This window comes from Globicephala melas, chromosome 4, assembly GCF_963455315.2.
Source record: "Globicephala melas chromosome 4, mGloMel1.2, whole genome shotgun sequence".
Lineage (NCBI taxonomy): Eukaryota > Metazoa > Chordata > Mammalia > Artiodactyla > Delphinidae > Globicephala > Globicephala melas.
The window spans coordinates 61,058,667-61,086,140 of NC_083317.1; the positions used below are offsets into that span (position 1 = coordinate 61,058,667).

Below are 27,474 nucleotides of genomic sequence, written 5' to 3' on the forward strand. Positions count from 1 at the left end.
TCCTTCTGTTCTTATTTCTCCCTCTATAATTCCTATTATTCACATTTTGATTTCTAAACTATCCTCCAAGACTCATCCTTTTTATTCAATATTTTCACCGTGTTTTAGTTGTGCTATGTACTTTGATATATTTCTTGCACTTGGTCTTTCAGTTCACTGACTCATGTTTCAACAGTGACCATGTTCTCCGATTTTTCCACTGAGTCGCTCAATTGAGATATGTTTTTCTTAGTATCTGAAATTCTTTTTTGTTCTTTGTTTGAATATCCTTAAGTGCTCTTAATATATTTCAAAATTCAGGTTTCATTTATTTTTGCCAATAGTGCTAGTTGCTTGGAGTATGTACTCTAATTTTCCTGCCTGATCTTCCTCTCTCCCTCACTACTGGCTCCCCTTTGATGGATTGTTATTTTTCATTGATAACTCACTGGAACTCTGGTCTGGTTGTTAGAGTATCCTAAATGGCAGAAGCATAACACTTGGAGAAAAGAAATGTAGACAGTCTACCAGTTCCCTGCCAAGGCATGAGGAGGTAGATCACTGTTGCCCTATCTCTGAATTTCTTTTCAGCCTCAGGGACAGAGAAAACTCAGCCAGCACATTCAGCTACTCTGACTTTTTAGCCTACTGGGGAGACTTGGATACATAAAATAGGCAGATATTAACTTTCTCCCATATTGGTTCACAGACCTCTGAAGCCCAAGCTCTTCTTTACAATGTCTACTGTTTTCTGATCTTTATCCCTGAACTTCAGTACTATTCTCTAGTTGCTTGCCCAATTGATGGTAGAAGTTTTCAAAGTAGTGTTTCTCTGCCCAAGGTGTCACAGCAATTGTTTACAGATCTCAGTAGCAATTTGATTCAGAAAGACACTCAGGAATTGGAAGGGAAGGGGAAGATGGCCATACATAGGTCACCTTGTTTTCAGAATCCTTAATTTTAAAAATATTGAGAAAGGGGAGAGGTATGTGGGTCTGGGGTTGTCTGGGAGTTCATTATCATTATTTCCAAGAATCAATACTTTCCTCAGAAAGCATATTCTTGAATATACAAAAACAACAATATGCTCTCTTTATGTTCTTAGATACAAATTCCAAAATATACCATAGCTACTAATCACTTGAAGTACGCTTTAATGAGACCCCAGTTTTAATTATCCCAGGACATAATTATCTTTTCTTTTGGAAACAACTTCAAATCAATTTGCTATAGCTTCAGTTAGTAGAGAGACAAACTATGACTTTGGCAGATCATGTAAGTCTCCCACTGTCTAACTAGCAGGTCTTATAAATATGAAAAAGCATGTCAGCTGTTATATAGGAAAGAAACATGCACCCTACACAGTGGTTTACATGACATTACCCTTCATATTGTTCATAGCCCAATTACCGTGTTTGCTTTCTATAAGAGCTAAGGATATAATGTCAATAACATTAAAGTGTTTCATTGGACTGACTTCTAAACAACTTAGATAATAAGGTAAAATTATCTAAAGCTCTGTTTTTTAATTGTGTGAGACTTTATGAACTTATCTTTTTAAGAATTAGGAAGCTCATATAAAATGCTCAAAATCTCATTACAATCTATTAAGTGCAAAAAAGAAATACTCTGGACTGTTTGTCCTACTATCCAGATAGGAATCATATAGGATATGAAATTTGGATTTCACCGTTGAATCACTAGGTAATGTAATTCTGTGTACTCTATTCAATACAATATCCTGAATTGATTGCAGTAGATTTGCTTTACCACTGATGGGCGATAACTGATATATTTCTTTTCTGAATCACGGTAAATATAATTTTTTATTGGGACTTCTGCCATGACAGAATTTCATTAAGTATCTAAAAGGATAAAAGATCATGAGCATGTGTAAAAATGTCTGGGTCTTAGAAAAGTACAGAGAAACCCTGTAATAGGTATTAATGATTGTAACAATGCTAAATTTGAACCAGTCAAAAGAAAATAAGGAATGAACAGCCTGGTAAGCAAGTACAAAGTAATCTTTCTAGGACAGCTACAAAAGAGTCTAATGAACATTGAATCCTCCAGTGTGCCAGGTACTGTGCTAAGCACCAAGGCTTCAAAGATTAATAAAATACGGTACTGCCCTTAAGGATCTGCAGTTCAGTGTAGTATAATTCTGAATGCTATCTTTCCTGGGTGATGAATGTCAAAGAATGAATGCACCCCTTTCTGCACAATAAAATTCATCATTACACAAATAATAGAAACAGAGGTATGCATAATACAAAATTACAGAAAAACAGCAACCATTTATTTTTGGCTTTTATACACTCTAGCAATTCACTTTATAACAACTGTTGAGACTGTTATGTGAAATACCTGAACCAGAAAGGTCTGGAATCCTGTTCACTTTTCAGCTCAAACCACCCCTTCAACATAATATTGCCTTGTTCTCAACCCTTTGCTAGAACAAGAAAGATTATTGAGAGGGTGAGTTTTCAAAGGTATTTCTCTAAGGGTCAGATATACGAAGGGAAGGGAGGATGCAAACAACATAGTTGTTAAAAAGACTAGATACCACCAGATGTCAAAAGAACGAGAACAAAAGAGTACCAGTGACAATAAACCTAAAGGGGAAAGGTGTCATGAATAAACTGAATGCTGGTTATCTTTCTAACTTCACAGTATATTGTATTAGTGATGTATCAATTTGAAACATACAAAATGATTATTGTAATATATTTCCTAATGCACTAGAAATAAGAGTCTGAAGGAAATAACAGAGATATTGTAATAAGGAAAACTGAAGACACATAAGTGATAGTATAGTTCTTCCATTATTCTTTGACTCCATTCAGACAATCCAACTCTTCCCCACCTCTCTATATATACATAATATAGCTCAACAATGAATATTATCTCTTAAAAACTTTTGAAGTCTCCATACCTTGTAGAAAAAGGGTATGAGTATGTATACATGGCATACACATCTGTTTGTATTTGGTTTGATGTCATTAAAATTATTTGAAATAACAAAAAATCACTTTAAAAGCTTATATAATTCCCTTTTCATTAACTCATGCTGGCAATCATAAATATAATCCAAATTCATGTACACTGACTTCACCTGGGCTGATCATTTGAACCGATTACTCTGATAGAAATGCATTTTTCCTATCAAATAAAACTGAACCTTTCTTTCAGTATAGCGACAATTGAAGGAAAAGTTTACACAAGAGAAGTCTACACTCTATTCCACCTTAAGCCTGGTAGAGCCTGGCTCCATGAATGTGGGAAGAGGAGATATCAAAAGCTACATTACAACATGAAATGAAATAAAATTAAGGTATAATTTGTTTTACCCATCAAATCCTCAGAAAAGCTAGCAGATGTTTTCTTATATTTGAAAACTGGACAGCAGACGGTAACTTGTACTATAAATGCCCCCCAGAAACAGTGATTTCAGAATTGAATGGTACACAGCAAGTACTCAATAAATGACAGCTATTCTCAGGTTTATCACATAGGTTTCTGTGCTAAATTGCATTTCTTTTTAATGCATCTAAACTTACTGCCTAATTCTAAGTTAGTATTGATAATCATGTTTTTTGTGCCAAAACCATAGCAGTCTTTGTATCCCAGACTCTAGGTGGCCCCTATTTAAGCCAGCTGTTGGTTCTGAAACAAATCTAAGGGTGCAAAAAACAAACAATAAATGTTAGGGCCTTCCAAAGTCAGTAGGATTTACCAAAGTTTTGAGTATATTCTGTTTCTGTTCTGCCTCACCCTTTTTTTCTGGATGATCCCAATTCTTGGTTACTCAACCTGTTTGATTTCGGTCTTTTTGACCTCTGCCTTCCCAGTACTGCCAGTATCTAAAGTTCCCTTTGACCTGCTCCTACTCATGATTTCCTCCATCTGCTTTGACATCTGTTACCCAGCTCCACTGTTGTCCATCCAACCAAATCAGGCAGTGGCTACCCAGTCCATCCTCTGTTAAAACCTTCAGATAAATTCCCTCATAGAAGTTGTACTTCTAGACTGAAGAGTTAAATTTTAAAAACAAACTTTACCATAGCAACCATTCCTCCCACTTAAGCTCTTTCACTTTGTGCCTTTCTCTGGAACCTTCTCCAAATCCACTATGCCTTTCTTGAAATAAAATTATCAGTACTAATCAGGGCGGGTACTAAGTAAAAATGGTCCCAGAAGAGAGGCATGATGAGGTGGTGATTAAGAGTTTAGGTTTTCTAGAATTGGACTTGAGTTTGAATTCCCAACTGTTATACACTAGCTGTGTGACTTTGAATAAGTTACTTAACCTTTCTGAGGCTTAGCTTATCTTTAAAAATGACATAATTAAAGTGCCTATCTCATAGGATTATGAAATTAACTGAAAAAAATTCAGATATAACCAATGTCTGGTACAGAGTTAAGTGCTCATACATGTTGGCTACTGTTGTTTAGTACAAGAACAGAATGTATTTTATTTTCTTTCACTATGCTCACAACTAATAATTTTGCCAGTCTTTTTGGTACCAATGCCTTTAGAAAAGGGTCTACATTAATTCCTCAGTATATGTGCTGGGTTTCAGTTAACTTATAGTCTAAAATCAGCTTCCCTTCTAAATATCTCTTAGAATGCTTTTTTCCCCTTATTTGCATGCATTGAAGCACTCATACCACCTTTTTTGCCCTATGGTTGATCTAAAATTTTTCTTGCCATTTCTCCCAAAGGCTTAGCATTATCTAATATATTGTCGTGTTTGTTGTATATTCCATCTATGAGGTAATTTATAAAATGTTATGAGCAGTATCAAGAACGATGGATATGTGTATGGAAGGGGAAGGAACCAAGGATTATATAGCTTTCTCCAGATAGCTGTTTCCATTTGTGAATAGGTAAAGGATTTGACGGTTTTGAGCCTCTCACTACCATTCATACTAGCAAAAGGAATGTGAGTCAATTAAAAAGAAACTGAGAGTGAAATTCTAAATGAAAACTTTGAGGTCATCATTAAATAAATACCTACAGGTAGGTACACACAAATTGCATGCAGTTTGTTTCAGATTCTTCCCACTATTCTTCATCAAAACAGAGTCAACTTTCTTTGTCTATCTTATCAGTCCTCCTATGTAAATCTATCCCTGGATGGATATAATGTAGGATCAAAAATCAAATGCAGCAGTTAAAAATTACCAGTTTTATAAGATCTATATGGAGATGGCCCCTGATTACTCGAAGTATATTTATTTTTTGCTTTAAAAATTAGGCACATAAACCAAATTTACCTTTTTCTTCGAATATATCTATCTATCCATATATTTTATAGAATTAGAAAACAACTCTGAGTTAATTCATTCTATTATTACCTGCTTTCTCCAATTAAGCAACTTTATGCAGAGTAAAATGCAAAGAATCATGTTTATAAATTCTATTACCAATATATCTACATGAGTAAAGGTGAGCTGGTAAAAATTTATGTAAACTAATAGACATTATAGTTACCAACTATAAAAGATTATCAGTACTTAATATTGTGGCTCTTGTACTACTATGCTATGTTTGAAAGCAAGTATCATTAAAATGAAACTTTTATCCAGGACTGGAAGTAAAAAGCAAAGTCAAATATTTTACATATACTCTTTCCTGGTGCCCCCTGCACATCACAACCAGTCACATTATCTGAAGCTAAAATAAAGACTCAAGTATCAAAAGAAAGATACTCATATTATTAGAGCTGAAAGGGACCCTGAAGGTGAAGGAAGCTAAGGCAGAGATCCAAACAAATTATGTGAAATGCTTAAGATCATACAACTAGTTGCTTGCAACATTATACCAAAAACAATATTTCCAATCTCTACATCTGAAAATTTTTACAATGTGCAATAAAATGAAAGAATTAAATCAAACATATGAGGGATTGGCTGATAAGTTAGATGTCCCCTCAAGCTAAAAACCATTGGATTTAATGACTTCTACTTACTGGATTTTTATATTCCTAGGAAAATAAGTTTAAAATAACATAAAATTGTAAAAACTGACTAGAAGTAAAAACAGCTACAAAGAAAATTTATGCTCTTTCTTAAATCAAAACCATGGAAAAGGATATTCTTTTAATGCCTAAAGGAAGCCAGAGATTTATGGTTGTGTGTACATGTACGGTAGTGGTAGGGTTTGTTTTGTTTTGTATTGTTTCATTTTGTAAACTGTTAGAGGTTCCTTTTGTGATGGTAATTTGTGTCCCAAAAATGGGGGTACAAAGAAAATGAATTTCTGATAATTTATAAAGTACTTAACCATATATAAATAAATAAGTCTCTAGAAACTTACTAATGACAGTCAGTAAGAAAATGGTTGCCAATAATTTCAAAACTAAAAATCCAAGTCTTTTTAATATTGTTTGAATTTAAAATAAAGAACATCTTTTTTTAAAAAAGGTCAAAAGTAATTGAAAAAGAGATTAAATCAATACACTTAATTCTCTAAACTGTGTGTATATTTTTCCTGAAGTGCATATTCATGAGCTGACAGTAGAGACAGGCTGGCTGCTTTGTTTGACTATAGTTCTGTTTACCTCATACTGTCAAGAATGGATTTTGACACTCACAGTATTAATATTGCTATTTTTATTGATATAATTAGCACTGCTATAAATAATTCCTTGGCCTGCCACATCTAAGAATATCATTAAAATCAGCAATATTAGGGCTTCTTTTTCTTATATGATGCCTTAGAAACAGTCTGCTGGCCCAAAGAACCATGGTGACTTCCTGATGTGGAAGTTACTGGAAAAAAAAAGTTGTCTTGTCAATAGAGACTCCTGTTTTGTGTATGACTTCACTAAATAAACTAGTTTATATTTGTTTGAAACTAAAGTTTCTTACCAATCTGCTGTTTCAATTTCACATCACACCATATTGTACCTAAAACAGGCAATCTGGATTCCCGTTGCTACTTCCCTCCATCCCCACCCCCCCAAATAGCTCAGGAATGGGTTTGAATTATGAGGCTTGAATATATAAAGCAAAAGAATTAAGACACCCAAAATTCAGAATGGGTAGGTGAAAATAAGTGTGCTTGAAGTCACTTGTATAACTGCTAATGGGTGGTCCACTTGTGAGTTTTTAATCATTACATGAAAGCAAAATCAAAACATTTTATCTTGCGTCTAGATCACATCAGCTGCGACAGTAACCTTATCTAAACCTTGAATAGTCTGTTTATAAAACTAAGTGGGATGAAAAACTAAGTGGGGTGACTGACCCAGTGCATATTCAACACAGAATATGAAGGCCAAAACAAAATGACAATAAAATTCAAAACAAGTTTGTGGAAATTTTGGGCTAGTATATTAAACCTTTCTTTGTCTCCATCACTTGACAGATGGTTAGCCTTCATACAGTCTAGTATCTCTGGCAAAGAAATGACTGTGTCTAGCCAATAACACCCCAAATTTTGACTTAAAATGCACTGTACACATACTTACACTTACCTTAAAAATATGAATATTAATTAGTCTTTATTTTATTACTATAGAAATCTGACATGTCAAGATTTTATCTTTTACTCTATGAATACCCCTTTTGAAACTCTCAACTATCTTATTATGTGGATCCAGGGTTCTAACAGCTCTTCACTTTAGATTTCATTCATTTTATGTGCTGCTTAGTAATCATGCTTTAAAAAAACTTCCCAAAATAAATTTTAATCCAAATTATTACAAAATTTACAAAGATTTAATTATCTTGTATTTCTATGTTGCTCGGGGCAAAGGTTTGGTTAGTAACAGAGTATGTTAAACAAAATCACCTGGGAACTTTGAATGCCTTCCATGTCAACGAACACAAGGCAGGACTGGAATCATTTATCCAGTAATGAAATATGTCTTTATTCAAAAACTGATCATATATAAATACATACTTACATGCACATAAGGACACATTGATCAACCATCCTTACTAGAATTAGGAAAAGTTCTTAATTTTTAACATTCTATTAACCATTCTTCCACTTTGCTTTTTAAAAAAGATTTCAGCTAAAACAATATATTCTATTAGTTACAGTCTCTGCTTTTTGTCCTAAATCTTCCTATTTGTAGCTTTCAGACGCTGCCTGGTCTATACTTAATAGCCACAGGCAATCTCAAAGTTCTCTAAAGTGCATTAATATGTACCCTTTCTAGAAGAATTGATTATGCTACAAATTAGCATAGAGATCTAGTGTAGATATAGATTCAAGCTCTTTACAGCAGGGGATGGGAGGACTGTAGGTAGGAGGATTGTGTGTAAAAAAAAAAAAAAAAATCATGCTACTTAAGAACTGAACTCACACTTGACTAACAAAATAAAACTCACTGTGATAGAGAAAAATAACGAAAATAAGAACTTGTTATTTGAGAACTATGAGCTAGGTTTTGGAAAGGTGAGACACCCACTACTTGAAGCAACAAACTTTGCTTCAAAATCATATACTCCCTTAACCAGGCACCAAGTTTCCTTCAGTTAGAAACCTAGGATTTTTACACCTACAGACTAAATGATTAAAGTAATACTAAAATACTCTGTAATGTTCCTCTTGCATTACAAATGGTCTATTAAATCAGAGAAGTGCCAATCAAATGCTTTTGTAGTTTGAAAGGTTTAAATAACAAAGCATTTTTTGCAGGCCTCTCTTTCTCTTTTTAAAGTCACCTATAAATTAATTACAAATTTCCACCTTCTCTTGGTAAAACCACAACTGTAAAAGATTTAGGCACTTGATTTTTCAGACATATTCTTAAAACAAATTCTAACTAAACAAATTAAGATATTCTAGTTTATGTTTACCACAATTTGCTAACAAGACAAAAGCTCCACAGGAATTTTACAGTAAATTCCAAGACACAGAATTTTTTTTAATATAAAATAACATTTTATTTATTTCAAAGGCAAGCTTAAAATTACGAAAAAATAAAACCCCTATCTGTTAAAAAGACCTACTGAAACATATGGAGAATATTTCATGACAATAACAAAGGGTACAAATAATACAGTAAGCTCTTCCTTCCTTATCATTGGCAATTGGTAAAATCTCCCTGCCCCTCGAACTTCTCTAAGCTTTTTTAAATCATATTCCCCCAAATGAGAAAACAGCTAGGTTTTAAAGTTTCATCCAAAACTACCTTCTTCTAGCAATCTGAAGTAACCAAAGTGTATGCGACATTAGAATGTAAACTCCACATGGGTAGGTAATTTTATCTTTTGTTCACTCTTACATCCCAAGTATCTAGAACAGTGTCTAGAACAGTTTGATAAATTTAAAAATCCATTTCAGACAAAAAAAATCACTTCAGAGAATAAATCAGAGCCCATCAAGCTCCACTTCTGTATTCCAAATGTTTTAAAGAATCTCTTCTTACCACTTATTCTAAGATATTTCAAATACTTTGTAATTAGTTTATAAATTTTAGATCCTTTATAGGAACTTAGTTGTATCTTTTATTGTTCTTCTAAAATGACCCAATTTTTTCTAGGAATTTCAATTTGGTTGGAAGGTCTTCTGAAGACTGACTACTGAGATAAAAGTAATTCATTTAAAATGGCTTTTTCCTTGGATTTTATTCCTATACCAAGTAGTCAAAGTCGTGTTAATTTGACAGCAAGAGCAATTGTATATGTATGGGTCTCAAAAACTTCCTGACTTTACTTAGGACACTGGCATCACATCAACTAGTCATTCTGAACAATACCCCTCCTCCCCTTCCACGCACACACACACCAAAATTACAACCCTCACATGTAAGTTGTTCTTTCCTCTAGTACTCCGCTTAAACTCATATTGTCTTTCAGTAGCTAGTTGCTAGTAGCGAATGTACACATTAACTATACCTGTATTTTCTTGGTATAGTAGTTATTTCAAAATACTGGCATCTTAAATGAACTAAACAAGTAAGTATAAAGAGTTCTTCCTAAAAATGGATAAAATTTGACAATTTTTAGTCTTAAACTTCTTTCTTTAGTGTGTTAAAATTGGGACCTCACCATGAAAGGGCGTATTGCTTTGGAGGCTGGTAGCCAGTTAACTTGTCACCTGATCTTCATATGCAAAAGTTCTTTATTCCACTGGTCTGTGAGATCTGAAATCACAAAACCAAAAATACCCAACTGCTGGACTCACTGAGCAGATAATTATATTTCTAGAAAACTCACTTTTTTTCTTCTCCTCACTGTCTGAGCATGATGTATGCTCAAGGCTAAAGCCCTCCAAAATTGAGCTCAATGGAAATCACATCCCCAACCTTAAGAATTAAACCTTGAGCGCTAAGCAATGAGTAATATCAGCAATTCTTCAAGGACAATACCAAAAACTTCCTTGAGAGAAGACTACTTCCAAGAGGGCACAGTGAATGGTATTACCATGCACTATATGTGCATCAACTTTGATACATTCTGATTAAGAATGACAAAGAGCAAACATGGGCATTAAAAAAATGTAAATTGTTCTTGCTGTTGTTCTTTTCCAAGAAATACAGAAATGCAAATCGTAGCCAAAATTGGACTGGGGATGTGATGGGGTAGAACGGTGTATTTTAACGATTCCCAATCAATAGCAAAGGGTGCATGGGATTAGGAGCAACAGGTAAGAAAGTAAACCATTTATGAATTTGTCGATGGTAACGGATTATTCAATGTGTAAAGCTAGAGAATGTATTTACAAAACGGTCCTTATAATTCATGTTTTAAAACTTTCAATAGCAACAAAAATACTAACTTTAGAACAGAGCTTGCTTGAAAACACTGGGGGAATGAGTGGTCTCTTAATTTTCTTAGCTGAAATTCACACATGACCACGCAGTGAGAAAATTCCACTTGAGCAACATTTTGGTATTTTTAATGGTAAGAAGCAGTTAAGACAATTTTCACATGACTCGAAGATTCACAAATTCAACTTAGCTTGGGCCAATGCTGATGTGAGGACAGTACTTTACCCACGGGCTGCTTCCAAATTACTTCCTGCTTCATTCAGATTTTTACTGGAGAACTGTCATCCTGCTACTGACCCCATTCAACTGGGTTGGGTTAAGAGATCAGCGGATTACCGCGCTAGTTAGGGTAGCTGTACGCCATATTGTGTTTTTCGCGAATGTTTATCGTTTATGTGTGTGCCTAGCATATGTTTGTACAAGTGTTTATCAATACAACTTTTAGAAAATCCCTGCCTCCTGCCTCTTCAGCATCCTTAAAAAGGCTAACAGCTTTAGGAGGGCAGGGCGTGGGGCGTATGGTGGGAGAAGACCAGAAAGCCACACGGACAGTAATGCATTAAACAATGTAAAAGAGAGTGCATTTCTTTTAAACTTTCAAAAAGCTTCCAACCGTTTTCTCTCAGCTATGGAAAAAGCGTAAACATTTTTTAATGTTTCCAAAGGGGCCCAAAGGAGGAGAGAAAGAAGGAAAGCTGTCTTCCCTTCCCATGCCCCCTTCTCTACAGTCGTAGCAGCGAAGCAGGCGGCGGCCGGTAGCTCCGGCGTCTGGAGGGGCGTCCAGCGGCTCTGGGCCAGGACCCCTCCCGCCCCCCAGTTCTCTGAAGACGCTCCAGATACTGCTAGAGCCACGGCAAGCGGGGAAGGGCGAGGAGGGAGGGGGCGGAAGACAAGCGGGCGCCTCTAGTAGCTCCTGAGCCCCGGCTAGTCCCCCTCAGCTCCTCTTCTTGGTAGCGGCAGCTCCAGGCGCGGGGAGTAGAAAGAAGGCAGAAGACACGTTTCCAGCTGCGGGACGCCCCGCCCGATCCTGGAACCCAGGACCCTCCCGCGTTCCCTCCCTCCGCGCCGGGTCATGCGAGGCCACCGCCGCCGCCCGGCGCGAGGAGGGGCGCTCGGGGAAAGGGGCCGCCGGGGGGAGGGCACCCGGGGGAGGGGGCGCGCGCTCGGCCGGCCAACAGCCCGCGGGCTCGCCACTCTAACTCGCTCCCCCAACCCCACCCCGCGCCCCTCCTTTCCTGTCCCACCGCCCCCCACTCCAAGCGCCTCGCAGACGCCCCGTCCCCCACAGCACGCACACACCCCTCCCTCCAGCCCGCCCCACAACAAATTAGAGTTTTTGGCGTTACCTCCTCGCGCTCTTTAATCTTCTTTCCTCAACTCCTAAACTTCCCCCCGCCCCTACTTCTTCGGCAGAAGGCCCACATTGGGCGCCTCACGCCGCGAACCCTCTATCTTTTCCTGCTATTGGGTTGCCCCCACGCCACTCTTGGCTTCAGTGAGCCAATAAGAATGGGACGCCCCTCATGAGGTTGCCGCCCATAAACAAAATACACTCTTCCTCCTCCCCTCACCTGTCCCCGCCCCCATCTGCCTCTTCCCTCATCTCTACCAGCTTCGATTGGGCTAGAAGAGGCCCAATCCGCTACCTCAGACACCCATTGGAGCACTGAAACTTCGCTCAGAGAACTGTTAACAGGCGATTGGTCAGCAGTCTTTCCGCTCCCCCCCCTCACTCCGCCGCACCTTCGTCCACTCTGGAGAGGTCAGTCATATCTCGTTGTTCAGTGATCCGAGAGGTGGGAGGCTATTGGTTGAGAGGGCCCGTCAGACCGGACTAGAGTGAGTCGTGATTGGTCAACACAGACACGATCAGGTTTGGTTGTCTAACCTCCGCCGCGCCCACCTTTTTTCTCCAGGCCCCCGCCCCCTCCTAACTGCTTTTACTTTCTACGCATTTCTATTTCCTCCTTTATTTATTTATTTGTGATAAACTTAAATGACCTGGCGACGGAGGCGGGACTCGAGGCGAGGCCGAGGATGACGAGGGACGGCCGGGGGCCAATTGCCGAGGGGGCTGCCGGGTGAGGGGCAGCGGCGGTGGCCAGTGAGAGGCAGGTGTCTGGAGCGCGTTAGGCCTATGGAGTCGGGATGCCCCAGCGGAGGCGGCGGTTACCCGCTGTCTGGCGCGGCGACCTGGCGCGGGGAGCCGCGGGAGGGGAGGAGAGGGCGTCGCTGTCGCTGACGGCTGAGGCGGCAGGAGGGAACCTGGATCCCGGGCGGTGGGAGGGAAAGCGGGAGAGAGGGTCTGGCGAGGCGGCGGCGCTCAAGGCCACGCTGGGTCAGGCTTGGTTCTTGTGGAGCGGGGTGCAGGTTGCCAAGCCAGGAGGTCGGCAGAGGCCGCTGAAGCAATGCCAGTGCTCAACGGGAAAATGCGTTCGTTCAGGAGGTTTAGAAAAATGCTATGTAAAGCAGTTTGGAGTAAGCCGCCGTTAATATAAATGAGAATATTATTCTAACGGGAGAAACAGATTGTTTCATACTACTAAACGCCTGAAGTACCAGCGACCCAACCCAAGCCCACAAAATTCAATATCCTGAGGGCTAAAAGGAACAAATAAAGCAACACGGAAAATTAAATGCGGTTCAGATGCTTCAATAAAACCTCCATCCTCATCCATTTGTCACTCAACCTAGCACTCCTCAGAGCCAAATTCTTACCAAGTGTTGGTCCAGTAGTCAGGCATGGGGGAAATAGACGAGGCTTAAAGCCGGCAGGAAGCTCAGGGAGGATTCCTAAAAAGGATTCCTAAAAAGGGCTAAGAGGGGAAGGAAGAAAAAAAATCGCTTTTCACTATACAAAAAAAAAAAAAAAACTGCCAAAATTAAAAGTTGCAGTATCTGGGGAACTCAACAACAATTTGTCACAAAATAAGGGACTTTATTAAAAATACCATGCATACAAATAATATACTGGATTTGCAATTTGAAAACAATTTTTTTATAGGACATGTATTTGATGTATAGTTTCTAATAGACTCAAGTCCTCTAATTTTTATCCTAGCCTTCCTTGGGACATACAGCATGCCTTAAAGAAAAAATTTTTCATGAAACTTGTTAAAGATGGTTACGCAGATTTTATTCAGGACCACTGAGGTAGGTATAGATAGGATTATTGCAATTGAATTTTGCAGGGGGTAGAGAGATTGGGCTCAATTTCATATTAAGAATGGGCAAGTGGGAACTTTAGCCAAGGAAAAAAGGTGAGGGTCAGTGGATGGAAAATTGCTAAGAGGAAGCATTAGGGGTAAGGGAGATTTTGGCTAAACCAACCTAGCAGGATTCTTGCTGAAGACAGGCCAGGGTGATCAGACATCACCTTGGGGATGGTGGAAAATGAGGAACCTGATCATATATCTAGGGTAATGGGGGTTGGGGGGAGTTCTTGTTAAAGCTGTATTTTGCAAGGAAGTGTACAAATGTCTGGCTTTGATTAGCGGTCTTTGGCAGAACCTAAGCAAAATAAATAGGCCCTGGTGGAAAAAAATGTACAAGGCCTTGACCTCATAAATAACATTAGATGTACCTTCTGAAGAATATATGTATGAAGGTCTTAGAATCCACAAAATTATTGCATCAGGTGTCAAATTTGAAGACCAGTAAAGTGTACAAATTTCTATTACATCTGGAAGCCAAAACATTTTAGAATTTATGTATAAATCTTAGCTACAACACGATGTAGTAACCGTAGTTTAAGTATTCCATACAGAATAATCAGCTTCACATGAGAAAGTTCAGTAAAACTTAACAAAGGTGTTTAAATAGTTTAATTCCACAACTTTAACGAGGTATAATAGCCACTTTCTAAGTACTACTTAATACTCATCCTTTTCAGCAAGTTTTTAAAGCTATTTTCAGTATATGGGCATGAGAGCTGTTAGGATTATAATGATAAGGCATTAGGAAAGCAACGTAAAATATTCTAATTCAATATTAGTGATCAGGTGAGGCCTTGGATGTTACTGCCCCTATTTAAGATGGTGATTATTTATACCAGTTCCCGTGATGTTAGAATCTGGGGTTAAAATGCTTCTGTCTATACAGAATGCCTCAATCTTTATATTTACATTACACATGCACAGACCTCAACCACCAGCCCACCCCACCCCCCAGATATACAAACATTCCAAAAGATGTAGCAAGAATTCCATATAATGTTAAATAATTTTCCTATACACAAGCAATGACATAAAATGTAATGGAAAAAAATATCCCATTTTACAACTGTGAAAAATGCTATAAAACATTTTCAATGGTAACAATGAAACACTGTGTGATCTGTGTAGATTAAACTGTAAAATTGCTGTGGACGTCAGCTAAGATTTACAAATGTCAAATTGCAAGTGACAGAAACCCAGTTCAAACCACCTTCACTAATTAAAAGAAAACCATTGGCTTGTGGTACTGCAATGATAGGGCTGTAGTTGGTCTCAGGCACAACTAGATCTGGGACTCAAGGAGGTCCCTGAGCCTTATGCTGAACATTTATTTTTTTTATCCTGTGCTTTTCTGGGGACTGTTCCTCCCAAAATCCAGTCATATGATTCAGATAGAACTACCAATTATAATGCCCACCTCCTGTTAGCAGGTTGAACACACCATCTAGTCCCTATAGGACCTGATACTGATTTTTATATATACTATGTAAACTAGAGATTCAGTTAATTTTATGTGTTTACTTATTAACTTTGTATCCAGACATCTTGGTGAACTCTTTTATTCATCATTTATCAGTTGACTCTCTTGATTTTATGTAGAAATTCATATCATCTAACAGTGATAGTTTTTTGTCTCTTTTCAGTGTTTGTAATATATTTTTCTTATTTTGTTGGCCAGACTGACAGCAAAATGTTGAATAGTAGTTACAGTAGTGTGCATCTTTGTCTTATTTCTGCATTTTTGATGTTGCACCTTGAATTTTGTTTCTTGCTGGAAGTTCTGTTAAAGAAGTTGCTCTATCATCACAGCTTCCAAAGCACTGCATTTCAAAAATCATGAATGAATATTGAATTTTATCAAATACCTTTTCTAAATGTATAAAATAATAATAATTATTTTTATTTATTCTGTTAATGTATTGAAGTATAATGATAGATTTACCTAGATAAATTTTCTTAATTTTATTACTATTCAGTAAATAATATGTTTAACTTACTATTATTTTTATTTTGGAATTTGCAAACTTCTGACATTAGTATTCATAAGTGGCATGGACCTTGTTGAACCTTTCATCCAATTTTGAAATTTTATTAGACTAGCTTCTTCAAATTAGTTGGGAAAATTTTGTCTTTTACCGTACTTATGGTTTTTTTCCTATTTTTAAAAAGGATAGGTCTTTATTTTCTCAATTCTGTAGTTTTTGTTTATTGTATCTTTCTACCTCTTCCTTAGTCATTTTGGTAATTTAAATTTTCTTACAAAAATATTTATTCTAGATTTTCAAGTTTATTTTTTAAATTTACATAATGTTACTTTTATCACTTATATTTTTAAAGTGTCCATAATTAGTGTCTATCCCAGCACCATATTTATTTCTTAGTGAACAGATTATTTTATTTGTTCATGTATTTATTTGTTTATATTATTGTGTTTGCAATTTACCTATTTAGTTTTTAAATTGTTTTAGCTACATACATCTGAATCATCTTCCTGCATAAGGGGAATGTTATAATTTTACCTTATCTATTACCGTGTAATAAACTATTCCAAAACTTAGTAACCTAAAACAACCACTCATTTATTTGCTCCTGATTATGTGAATTAGCAATTTGGGCTCTACAGCTCTATGTTTGGGGCTTTGCTCCAGATCACACAAATGTCAAAAGTTCCACTTGTTTCCCCCTTATCCTATTAGAGTCACTCTATGGTAAGCCTTCTCAGTACATGCACAGACTCAATAGATACTCCTCAGGAAAAAGTAGTTGGAAAACGCAGCTTACCCAGGAGAAGCTCTTCTCTCTCTAGTATTTTAATTCATGAGTTCCTCTTTGCATCCACAAGTCTCTGATGTTTTTAAAAATATAGTTTTTGTGATTTATCTCATGTTTTTCCTAGTTCAAGTGGGAGTTACGGCCTGTTACTATCTTCTCCATCCTGTCTGGAGGCAGAAGTGAATTTTTAATTTCAGATATAGTATTTTTCAGTTGTAGAATTTCTGTTTGATTCCTTTCGATGAAGTTGTGTCTATGCTGAAATTTTCCATCTTTTCCTCTTATTCTAAACTTATTAAACATATTTATTGTAACATACTTGAGTAAAACTCCCAACCTGTGAGCTTGTATTTATTGTTGTTTTCCTTTCGTGTGACTCATTCATTCCTGTTTTTTAGCGAGGCTCATAATTTTTTACTGAATGCTGTATATTGTGATGAACAATTGTGGAGATTAAGCTGCTTCTGGGAGGCAGAGTGCAAACACAAACAGATCACCTTGATCCTTGTAAAGGTTGGTGTTAGTGTTTATTCAGGCAGGTCTGTTTCAGGCAGATTTATTACCAGAGGCATAGCCTTTCTGGGGTCTCAAATAAAAGTCTGGGTGTTATAGTTTCTCCTAGAGTTTCTCCTTTACTTTAGCAATCTCTGAACTCCATCCTCTGTCTCCCAAGCAAGGAATTTCTGCTCAACCATAGCCTCATAGTTACTGTTTTGTTACTCTGTTGCATATCTAGCTTAAAAGTTCACAAATTCCTCAAGGGGAAATCAAACACAGAGTTTTAGACTGGCTTCTCTGTCACTCCTTCCTCTGAAATTTTGTCACTCAAGCTTCAGTCACTTCGGCAGAGTCAGACCCTATCCTCTGTTGCCTCTTCCTAATGAGCCTGTAGCTTTTTACTCAGACTCTGTTCCCTCACTTTGTGAATTAGAAATGCCTCAGAGAAGGGGCCACGTTGCCTTTAGAGCTCTCCTCTTTGTGCTTCCCTTCTCTCAGAAATCATAGCCCCTTAAACCCTGTCTGTATCAGCTGTCTTCAAATAAATGTTTTAAATATTTATATTTTATTTGAGTTTTATCATTGTTTCTGACACAGGATTAATCTAATATGAGCACTCCATTTTAACTAGAATTCCTGTGAATTAATATAAATCACTTCACCAAGCTGAGTATACAAACCCAGGCCACAAGTCTTTTAATACTCAAATGTTCCTAACCATTGTCAAATAGAGAAAGTATGACTTTCATCTAAACTCAGAATATCCTAATGATAAGTCTGAGATTTTCAGAGTTGCTTACTAAGTCCAAGGGATCATTTTTACTCATTGCATCATGACCAGAATATGTGATTTATTCACTAGGGAGGGTTTTTATTGATGCTGTTGCTTCGATCCAGTGTTGCTTTGAAAATTGATGGGTCTCTGTTTATGGTAGATAGTGTTTTAGCGTCTGATACATATGTCACTACAGCTGGTTCCTCTCTGATTTCTATAGTGTGGAAACCCCTTTCCCTGTGTCAGTGTCACAAGCGTGGGATTCAAATCTTATAGTGATTTTATTGTAGGACTCTTTCAGAGAGAAAGGGAGTTTTCTCTTGGAAAGGTGGTGGCATCAGAAGGATTTCTTGCTTCAGCCATATGCTGAGCCATAACAAGCCCTTTCCTACAAACTTTGTGTCCTAATTCTCAAGTAAGAATGGAATTATTTCACTCATTGTCCTAAGGTCTGCTCCAGATTCTGTCACTGGTTAAATCACATTTTGGCTAAGGAAAAATTTATGATGATACCAAAGAGCAATCATTTAAATGAAATTTACCCAACAAGGTTCTCCCTTTCTGGGGCTCTGTGGTTCAGTGAATGCCTCAATTTTAACATGAGGACCACTTTTAGTGTTAAAGAATGTCCACAGATGTGGTTTATATTGGAAAGCTACTAGAGATGTATTAATTTCCTGGTGTGTTGTAACAAATTATCACAAACTTAGTGGCTTAAAACAACACAAATTTGTTATCTTACAGGTTTGGACATCAAAAGATCAAAATCAATCTCAGTGGGTTAAAATCAAGGTGTTGCAGGACCATTTCTAGTTTCTGGAAGCCACTGCATTCCTTAGCTTGTGGCCCCATCCTCCATCTTCAGAGTCAGTAGCATAGCATTTTCTAATTGCTCTCTCCCTAATTCTGTCTAACATCTTCTTTTTCTAACTGTCATTCCTTGCCTCCCTCTTATGAGCATCCTTGTGATTACACTGAGCTACCTGGATAATCCAGAATAATCTCCGCATCTCAAGAGCCTTAATCACATCTACAAAGTCTCTTTTGCTATGTAACACATTCACAGGTTCTGAGGTTTAAAATATGGACACCTCTGGGGGCAGAGGGGACGATTATTCATCCTACCACAGAAAGCTTCTTGCCACTTTCATCACTGTACTCTCAAATAAGCCCAAGGAATATAGGGCTCTAATTTTTAAAATTGAATTTAATATTCTAAACATAATTCCCTAGGTCTTAACAACAGTCCTTAAGCAGATCTTTCTTTTATAGAATTCCATAACCCGAGGATTAAACTGGTGAATTTCTATAGCTCAAGAATTTCAGGACTGTTTCCTAATGTGTAGACCTTCAGAGGGTTAGGGTGGATTAGGTAGAGATGGCAAGTAGGGTTTCTACATTGCTAATTGTTTTTTAGAGAACAGGTTTAAAACCTGTTCTTTTAAAATATTTTGAAATTATGCAACAGGCATCAGTTTGGAAATAGCTCACTTTATCAGAGATCAATTACATATCTCTCACAGGGCAATGGAAAATGCAATGGCATCTAATCAAGAATCACAGCCAGGAAGCTAGAGTCAGAAGAAAGACCAAACTGCACCAAAGTTTCTCCTTCGTCTCCTTCCACAAATCCAGTAAGCCTATTCTCTAATAGAGAGTTATTTTACTTTTTGTCTATTTGTAATTGGCAGAAAGAAACAAAAAGACCTTTGGTGACCTGTTTTTTTCTTGAAGAATATGATTTTTACATTGTGACAGAGGTCTCCAGCTTTGTGAACCCTTCCAAAAGTGGATTATGCCTCTAGGTACAGAAATACTAACCCTCATCACCTGCTAGAGAAAATATAAGAGAAATTTGAGAGATTGGTTTATTTTTTACAAATCATGCATCCCTAAACTATTTGTGCAGAAAATTAATATGCCGTGTATTAAATCTCCAGAGAAGATTTGTTTAAAACCTCTTTTAGAAACTCCAGTGTTTCTTCAGCGTCTTAGAATTTTAATGTTTCCAGGTTTATGAAATGCACCTAAATGATATTCTAAATGCCAAGGACATTTTAAGTTTCAAAACAGGATGCCTTTCTGAGATTAAAATTTAAACAACTGTCCTCATAAAAATCATTGAATAGGACAGAAGCCACAGAGGGAAATGACAATAAACTTTTTAGTTTGAAGACTGAACTGGTATTTTGAAAAAAAAAATGCCTATTTTCAGCGCCTTTTAAAGATATACAATAAATTTGGTTGTTCAAGAATATACAAGTATATTATGTTAACTTGATTTTCTTGGCCTATTTAGAGATCATAAACGCCAAAAAAATATAAGGCTTTTTTTCCCCAGTTTTTTAACAAGTCATCATGAAAAATGTTTTCCTTGCCTTGTAATCTTATCATTTCCTTCAAGCCTTCATAGGCTATACACTTTGCAAATAATGTTCAAAATTGTGAGACTGCAGTGCTGTCATTTTGAATGAAAATTTTTCTTTGGATCCATACACATCTGTCATTATGGCCAGTACTGATAAGCTCACTATGGGGCAGAAGGCTGGCTTTGGAACAGGAGATTTAAAAATGTTCAAGGGTTTGACTGAAAGGCTAGTACTGTTGAAAGCATATAAGAACTAAACACTTGGAATAGGTGGTTATATTTTCCGGAAATTGGGATGATTTAGATTTGTGGGACAAGCAAAAGAGTGGTTCCTTATAAACAAAAGGTCTAGGAGCATATAATCACAGCCCTTGCTAGCTCTTTTATTTCCTGTCACTCCTCAGGCATTTTAGTGCTTCCCATTATCAGCAGTGTAAGAGAAGTGGTACATATGTCTGAAGTAAATTTGAGTACCTTCCTAGAGGAGCAGAAGACCAAGGGAAAGGGAAGGAAAGCCATTTAGACCTATTGCCTGATTCTCATTTTGAACACCTTGATTTACTTTAATCTATACATACTGGATCAGTGCTTGCTTTCCTTGTTGTCAATATTACCTACACTTCAAATTTAGAGATAATATAAAATTTGAATTTGGTAGGAATGCAAAGCATAAACCTTGAAAATTATTGCATTATGCATTGTTATTTGCATTTATATATGATGATTTAAATATGATTTATATATGGCTTAAATATTGTAGGAAAAGTCTTTTTCTCATTCTCCCTGAAGGCTAATAGAAGTTTGAACTCTAAACATTCAGTTCTTTATGTACTGAACATATGTTTATTGTGAACTTCCTAATTTTGCTAAATATTGAACACATAAATACAAATTAGTCATGGTCCCTACTCATAACTAATCACACAGTCTACTAAAAGAAACATGTTAATTCTGTTACAATCTAATAAGGGCCATGGTGGAGGTACATTTTAATACCTAACATTTATTGAATACTATAAACCTAGGAACTGTATGTTCAGTTGATTTTTCTAATAGTTTTATGAGTTAAGTACAGTTATTATCTCCAGTAATACAGATGAAGAATTGAGGCTTAGCAAGGTTAAAAGCATAGTGAATTCAAGGAGTGTCAAATAGTTTACTATGATTGACATCTATGTTACAGTTGAGGTATCCTTTATTGTGGGATAGAATTGACTCTTGAGATTTTTCTTTTTTTGGTAGACTGGTTGAAATATCATCTAATACAGCTATCCTATTTTTCAATCTCTATGTTAACCATCAAACTTATGGCCTGCTTGTTTGATTCCCCCCAGTGCTCTGCCCAGTTGTCAGAGCCTAAGGGTGATGGGGGTGGAGAAAGTCTTGGAAAGAAGGGGCCAAAACCTCTCTAACAATAACAGATGCAGAAAAGGATAAAAAACAACACCCAAAGAGATATTTCCAAAACAGTAACTGCAGAGAAAAGAATGAAACCATAGGGATGTCAAACCTCTTGTGTCATATTGGAAGTTTTAGCCCTTAGCACTGGAGCCCACCAGTGCTCTTGGCCTTGATCCACATAATCTTTCTTTATTCATGATGGTGTTGGAAGGAGAGGAAGCCTTAAACCTCCTTTGGAAACTGGAGTATAAAATAGTTAATAATCCTCCAATGGGGGCATGTAGAATGGGCATCTAACCAGCTATTGAGAGGGTGATGAAATTATCTAAACCATTTTTGAACTTTTTTGGTAAATTTTAGTCAGTACTGTCCTTTAAAGTAGCAAATTGGTTCTTTTGCCTGAATAATAAATTAAGATTTTCTGACCAATGGTCATATTATATTCAACTAAGTTCTTAAAGATCATGATATTTGCATTATTTCTGTTTTGTTTCCAAATCTGGTTCTTATAATGGCCTTTTCAATGGAGGAATAATCCAGTCTTGGAGACACTAAATTGTGCAAAACAAACACTACTGAATTAGTCAGGACTCTACATTTGCAAGTAGAAGAAACCCAACTCAAATTATTTTAAATGATAAATTATACTATATTAGCTTCCATGTGAAGATAGTACCTCATTGCTATTACCAGAAAACAGTCTCTCCTGTTCTTTCCTGGATTTTTTTCTTCACTTTGGCTTTATTCTCAGGTGGGCTATCTCTATGTAATGGCAAAGATGGTAATGAGAACTTCAGGCATACATGATCTTCAGCACAAACTGGTTTAAATAATAAATGTACTGGCCCACATAATAGAAGTCCAGATGTAGTACAGTTTTGGATGTGGTTTGATCAAACTCTCTGGGATTCTCTTAGCCCATCTTTGTGTATTAGCTGTAGTTATAGTGGTCCTAGGCCTTACAGATGCCACATCATCAGAGTTTTTCCCTAAATTATTGGACAGAAGTTCTGAATTTCATTCTGTGAGGACCAACTAAAGTCATCGCCCATTCTGGAACCAGTATCTAGAGCAAGAGATTTAGAAACTGTATTGATTGGCTTATATTAATCAGGATCCACTTCTGGAGTTGTATCAGTCTAACTCAAAACACCTGTTACATAATGGGTGGCAGGTAAGATGGATACTGAAAAAGGTTAATAACCAAAACCACGGAATGCTTATTTCTGTAAAGTCCTGGGGGAGCGTTCCATTGACTGACACAAGCCTCAGGTTTATGTAGGCCCCACTGGATTAAAAGTAGAGAATGAGTGGGTCTCCATATGGCAGAGAGGAGTTTGGGGAGCTCTAGGTACTATACTAAAATATACTTTTGTACTATTTGTACTATACTTTTTAGATCACATCTCCAATTGCTCTATTTTATATTCTGCATGGAGATTAATCTTGTCTACTACCATGGACACACAGACTAGAAAAATTATATTTTAGATTTCTTGAACACTAACAGCTGAATTTTTATTTAGAGTATGAAAAGATTAGATAATATTTTCCAATGAGTGGAAAAAATTGAGATTTACAGCACTTCTTGCATAGAAGGAAGCAATATTTGTTTTTCTGGAAATGAAAGCTGCAAGAAAGTAAATCATGTTTTAGGAGAAATTGGTAGAAAAAGACAGTTTCTCCGTATCCTTTCATAAAACGTGAGAATTAGCATGGCTTTCAAAGAAATGCAGTGGTGGCTGATACAGGAACTTAATTCTAATGAAAGGACACACAATAGTCTTTGGTATTAGGAAGAATATTTATGCAATTTTTTCTTAATTAGAAAAATATAGTACAACTAATTTGATCCTGCATACATTTTAAAAAATAGATTATTGCCTTTCTTGCATCTTTATTGGTACCTTTAAAGTTAAAGTTGAAGCTTTAAAATTTTGTAAAAGTTTCAGATTCAAGTATAGACTTCCAAGGAAGGACCAAAGTTATGAGATGTAATTTAAGAATATTGCTAAGTAAAATACTTCCAAGGTACCCTGTCTTTGATTTATCTTTTCTATTAAAGATTAATACTTTAAATGTCAAAACATCACAGACTTGAGAAAAACTTCAGCCTTGTAGAGTTACTCTGTATACTTATATATAATGAGCCTCTAGCGTGCTGTCAGAATGCAGTGTGGAGCTGAAGCCTGAGAGATAATATCCCACCTCCCCTGCTTCTATGCCCCAAGGTGGGTGTGGTTAGTGGTGAGGCATTCAAACAGCTGACAATATACATAGCTGATATTTTCTGGCCCACTTTCATTTGTCACTCTGCCTCTCCATAGTTATTTTTTCACCTTCAGGTATGATTTTTATTTGTGCAGAGAACTGAGAAATGAAAAGTTTTTCCAGCAGACATTCAGTGCTGTGAATACACAGCAGTGGTTTAAGAAAGTTGCTGGTTGATTCTTCATTTCTAGTGGTGGTAAATTAAATGCAGGAGAAAACAATAGATTAGATAAACTGTTCTTTCTGCTATCTGGAAGAAGTCGTATAGGACACCCCATATCTGAAAGAAAGAATTCAGCTGTCATTATTGAAAATAGCAAATATATTTGGGATATATTTGCATTATTGAAAATAACAAATATATTTGGGATAATTTAAAAATTAGTTTTAGAAAGAATATCGGGATTAGATGTCACTCCAATTTAATATGTTCTCCCTGAGGATGTCAGTGTGTGAACACTGTGCCAGCTCCTTGGGGAAGATACATAATACCTCTACCTTTAAAGAGCTGATGGTCTCAGTAACTAGAAAGGCACACATGCAGCTTGCAATGAAAGACGCAAGACAGCATATAATAAATGGATAGTGTTTTAGTCAGTTATTTTCATGTCCAGTCAAAAAAGACTCCCTGGGGGTTTTCATTAGAATTTATGTGATAAAAAGAGAGGTGACATCTCATGGAGCTCCAGGATAAAAATCCATGCCATGGCAATATAGGAAGGTGAAATGCTAGAAACTTTCTGGATTCGAGGCAGCTAGTAGGACCCCTGCACAAATGCTCTTCCATTAGTGTGATATGACTACTTGCTAGGTATATATTTTTTCTCTGTCTTCCTCTCTGCTGTCCTCTCTTCTAGAGTTCAAATTCAAATTCCTGAGAGAGAATCTGTTCGACTTAACTAATTTTGCTGAGCTTTTCTTGCCCAGCAATGGCCAGTGGGTAGATAGACTGTTTGTTGGGGTTGGGGAGAGGAAGAGTGGTCTGTGATGAAGGACACTGCTCCCTTGGGGTACCTCTTCCACCAGGCTTTGTAAGTGTGTGGCAGGGGGTACCATAACCGACATGAAAACAGCAGTAAGCATATTGGTAATAATTGCTCTGGGAAATCAAAGAAGGGAGTACTTAATATGGAATTGTCAGCCTAGTGAAACTTCATGGCAAAGGGGGATTTGAACTGTGTCCTGAATGGTGAGCAAGAATCTAGTTGTAGAGACTAGGGAGGGAGGGATTCTAATATAAAAGTGTTGTACTACCTGAATAATAGCTACAAAACTCATAGTAACTGGGAGAAATTTTTAACATAACTTTAAAAAATTTGACTGTGAGCCCAAAAACACTTATAGCATTTAATTAGTCAGATTAAGGACTAATTTTCTAGCTGTGGAGGTGAAGCCAGGAGCTTTTTTTTTTTTTTTTTTTTTTAATCTCCCTACTAACTGAGTGGGTCTTTATGCAGAGATGTGATCTCAAAGTAGAGATAAGCATATGCTGACTATATTGCCATCCTAACATGAACTAAGAGGGGAATAAAAGGGAAAATCCCTAGCAAAGAGAAAGAGTTAGGAAGTACAGTTTCTTACAACTCCATGTGAATTATTTTAGCCAGTAGATTGGGGCAGAAGTGGAAGTATGTCAGTGGTCAGCCTAGGTCAAGAGGACTTGCTTTTTTTTTTAATCTTTGTGCACTTCTGCCATTACCACAGGAAGACTAGGCCTCGCCGGCTTGCTGGACCCAGGAAAAGAATGAGAGACATGCAGATCATAAGTGCCCCAGCTGGGTTACTCTAGTCAAATCACTGATGAATGAGCTAAGTAAATGCCACTGAGATTTAGAAGTTTTTTTTCACATAGTGAGAGCGGACACAGGCAGATTTCTTCAAAATATGTCTGTAGATGTGGTAGCTTTAACCAGAATGGGGTTGTGAGCATGACCGGCGCTCAAAGTGCCACAGACTTCCCTCCAGCAAAGAGGTGTTTCCTTTAAAACCCAAGACATAGAGACCGCAAACAAGTCAAAAGATTGATCAAACAAACTCCAATAAGGAAAAATGTATCTCCCTGTGTAACTACGTATACAAAAATCTTAATCCTTGGTGCTCTAGGCTCTGAGTATGGCTGGTAAATTCAATGTAATTGTTTTAAACCTGGCAGGGAAAGGAGTCCCAGCCATCTATTGGAAGGGCAAATCTATTAGTAGCTAAGACTTTCTCATACCTTTCCTTAATGTAAGCAACACTCATGGGGAGCTGTAGAAAATGCAGGACAACATAGATATTTGACAGGATCAGGAAGTGCACATGGAGTTTCAGGTATGACTTGGGCCAAAACCCAGTATCCAAGAGCTAGACTTCCTCTGAGGAAGGATCTTGGCTTTATGAGGTGGGAATGTCAGTGTAGCTGTTAGAGTATCCTAGAGATGGTTGAAACTACAAAGAAGCTTTTCATAGCCTTTACTCCTTATGGCTCAGGGCAAGAGTGACCACCATTAGTATGCGTGGGGCATTTGTAAGCATGACAGCCAATATTGCAATTTGCCTCCCACATGCTACTTAATAATTTTACCTTGATTTTATTTAAATAATACTTTCTTTTGGTACTCTGTGTAACATGTTTTCAAGGAAAAGGGGGAATACGTGTAAAGATTTGTAAAATGTAGAATGAGATTTTCCCAGGCATAAGGTATGGCTCAAAACTAAAGAAGTGTGTAACGCTTAAAGGTATAAAGAACAGTGTACACCATTTTCTCTGTCTCTATATGTTTCTCCTGTGGTTGAAAAGACAAAATTCTTATATATATAAGAACAGTTATTGACTATGGGAAAATCTTAACTGGCCAAGGAGCTTTCTGGAAAGAGTCTTATTCTATAAAATCTTTTAGGATAATATTCAGCATAATAAAGATAAGGTTGTAACAACAGCATTTAATTTTTTCTCTTTCTAAATTGGTAAATATGTTAGAAATAGTAAACTGTGCTATAGTCTAGGACAAACTACTATTAATTCTTTAAAAGCCTTTTAATTTATGACTATGCTATGGCAATGTGGTCAAGTAAACGAAGACTAATATAGGTATGAGTCAGACAGTAAAACATTATTATTCTTAATGTATTATACTTTTATGACCATACATCTAATTTTATTTGAAAATGTTAAACTTATGATAATGCAGAAAGGACTTCTTCCTTATGGTGTTAATTCTGAAAATTTTAGGCTTTAAGAACCAATTTTGGCATTTATGAAATGGATAAGATTTCTTGGTTCTTTTTATATTGTTAATACATGTAGGATAATATACCACTACATAAGTGTCTCCAGACATATAAATAACAACAAATACTGCTATAATATCCACCTTGAAATGAGTTTTTAATTGGTTTGATGACTATAGTAGCAATTCCCAAAATATGCTAGCTCTGTTTACTTTTAATTTTATTCAGCATATGGGCATAGGAAATCATTAG

At 36.9% G+C, this 27,474-nt stretch overlaps 1 protein-coding gene and 1 long non-coding RNA gene across 8 annotated transcripts in view; one reads left to right on the top strand and one right to left on the bottom strand.

Annotated features, from left to right (window-relative positions):
- ZBTB20 (zinc finger and BTB domain containing 20) overlaps positions 1-12,132 on the bottom strand; it is an 809,727-nt gene extending 797,595 nt beyond the window's left edge. For 2 of the 5 annotated variants that reach the window (XM_060298087.1, XM_060298086.1), the window contains exon 1: positions 12,059-12,132. The gene's annotated coding sequence lies outside the window, so the exon portion shown is untranslated. Of the gene's footprint in view, positions 1-9,990; positions 11,881-12,058 lie in introns of those variants that run through there. The other 3 variants (XM_060298083.1, XM_060298094.1, XM_060298084.1) reach the window with 2 other exon arrangements.
- A 505-nt stretch (positions 12,133-12,637) lies between these two features.
- Positions 12,638-27,474, top strand: part of LOC115853600 (uncharacterized) — a 393,922-nt gene continuing 379,085 nt past the window's right edge. For all 3 annotated transcript variants that reach the window (XR_011377418.1, XR_009563702.2, XR_011377417.1), the window contains exons 1-2: positions 12,638-12,823; positions 19,496-19,606. This is a non-coding gene — a long non-coding RNA (uncharacterized lncRNA). The remainder of the gene's footprint in view (positions 12,824-19,495; positions 19,607-27,474) is intronic.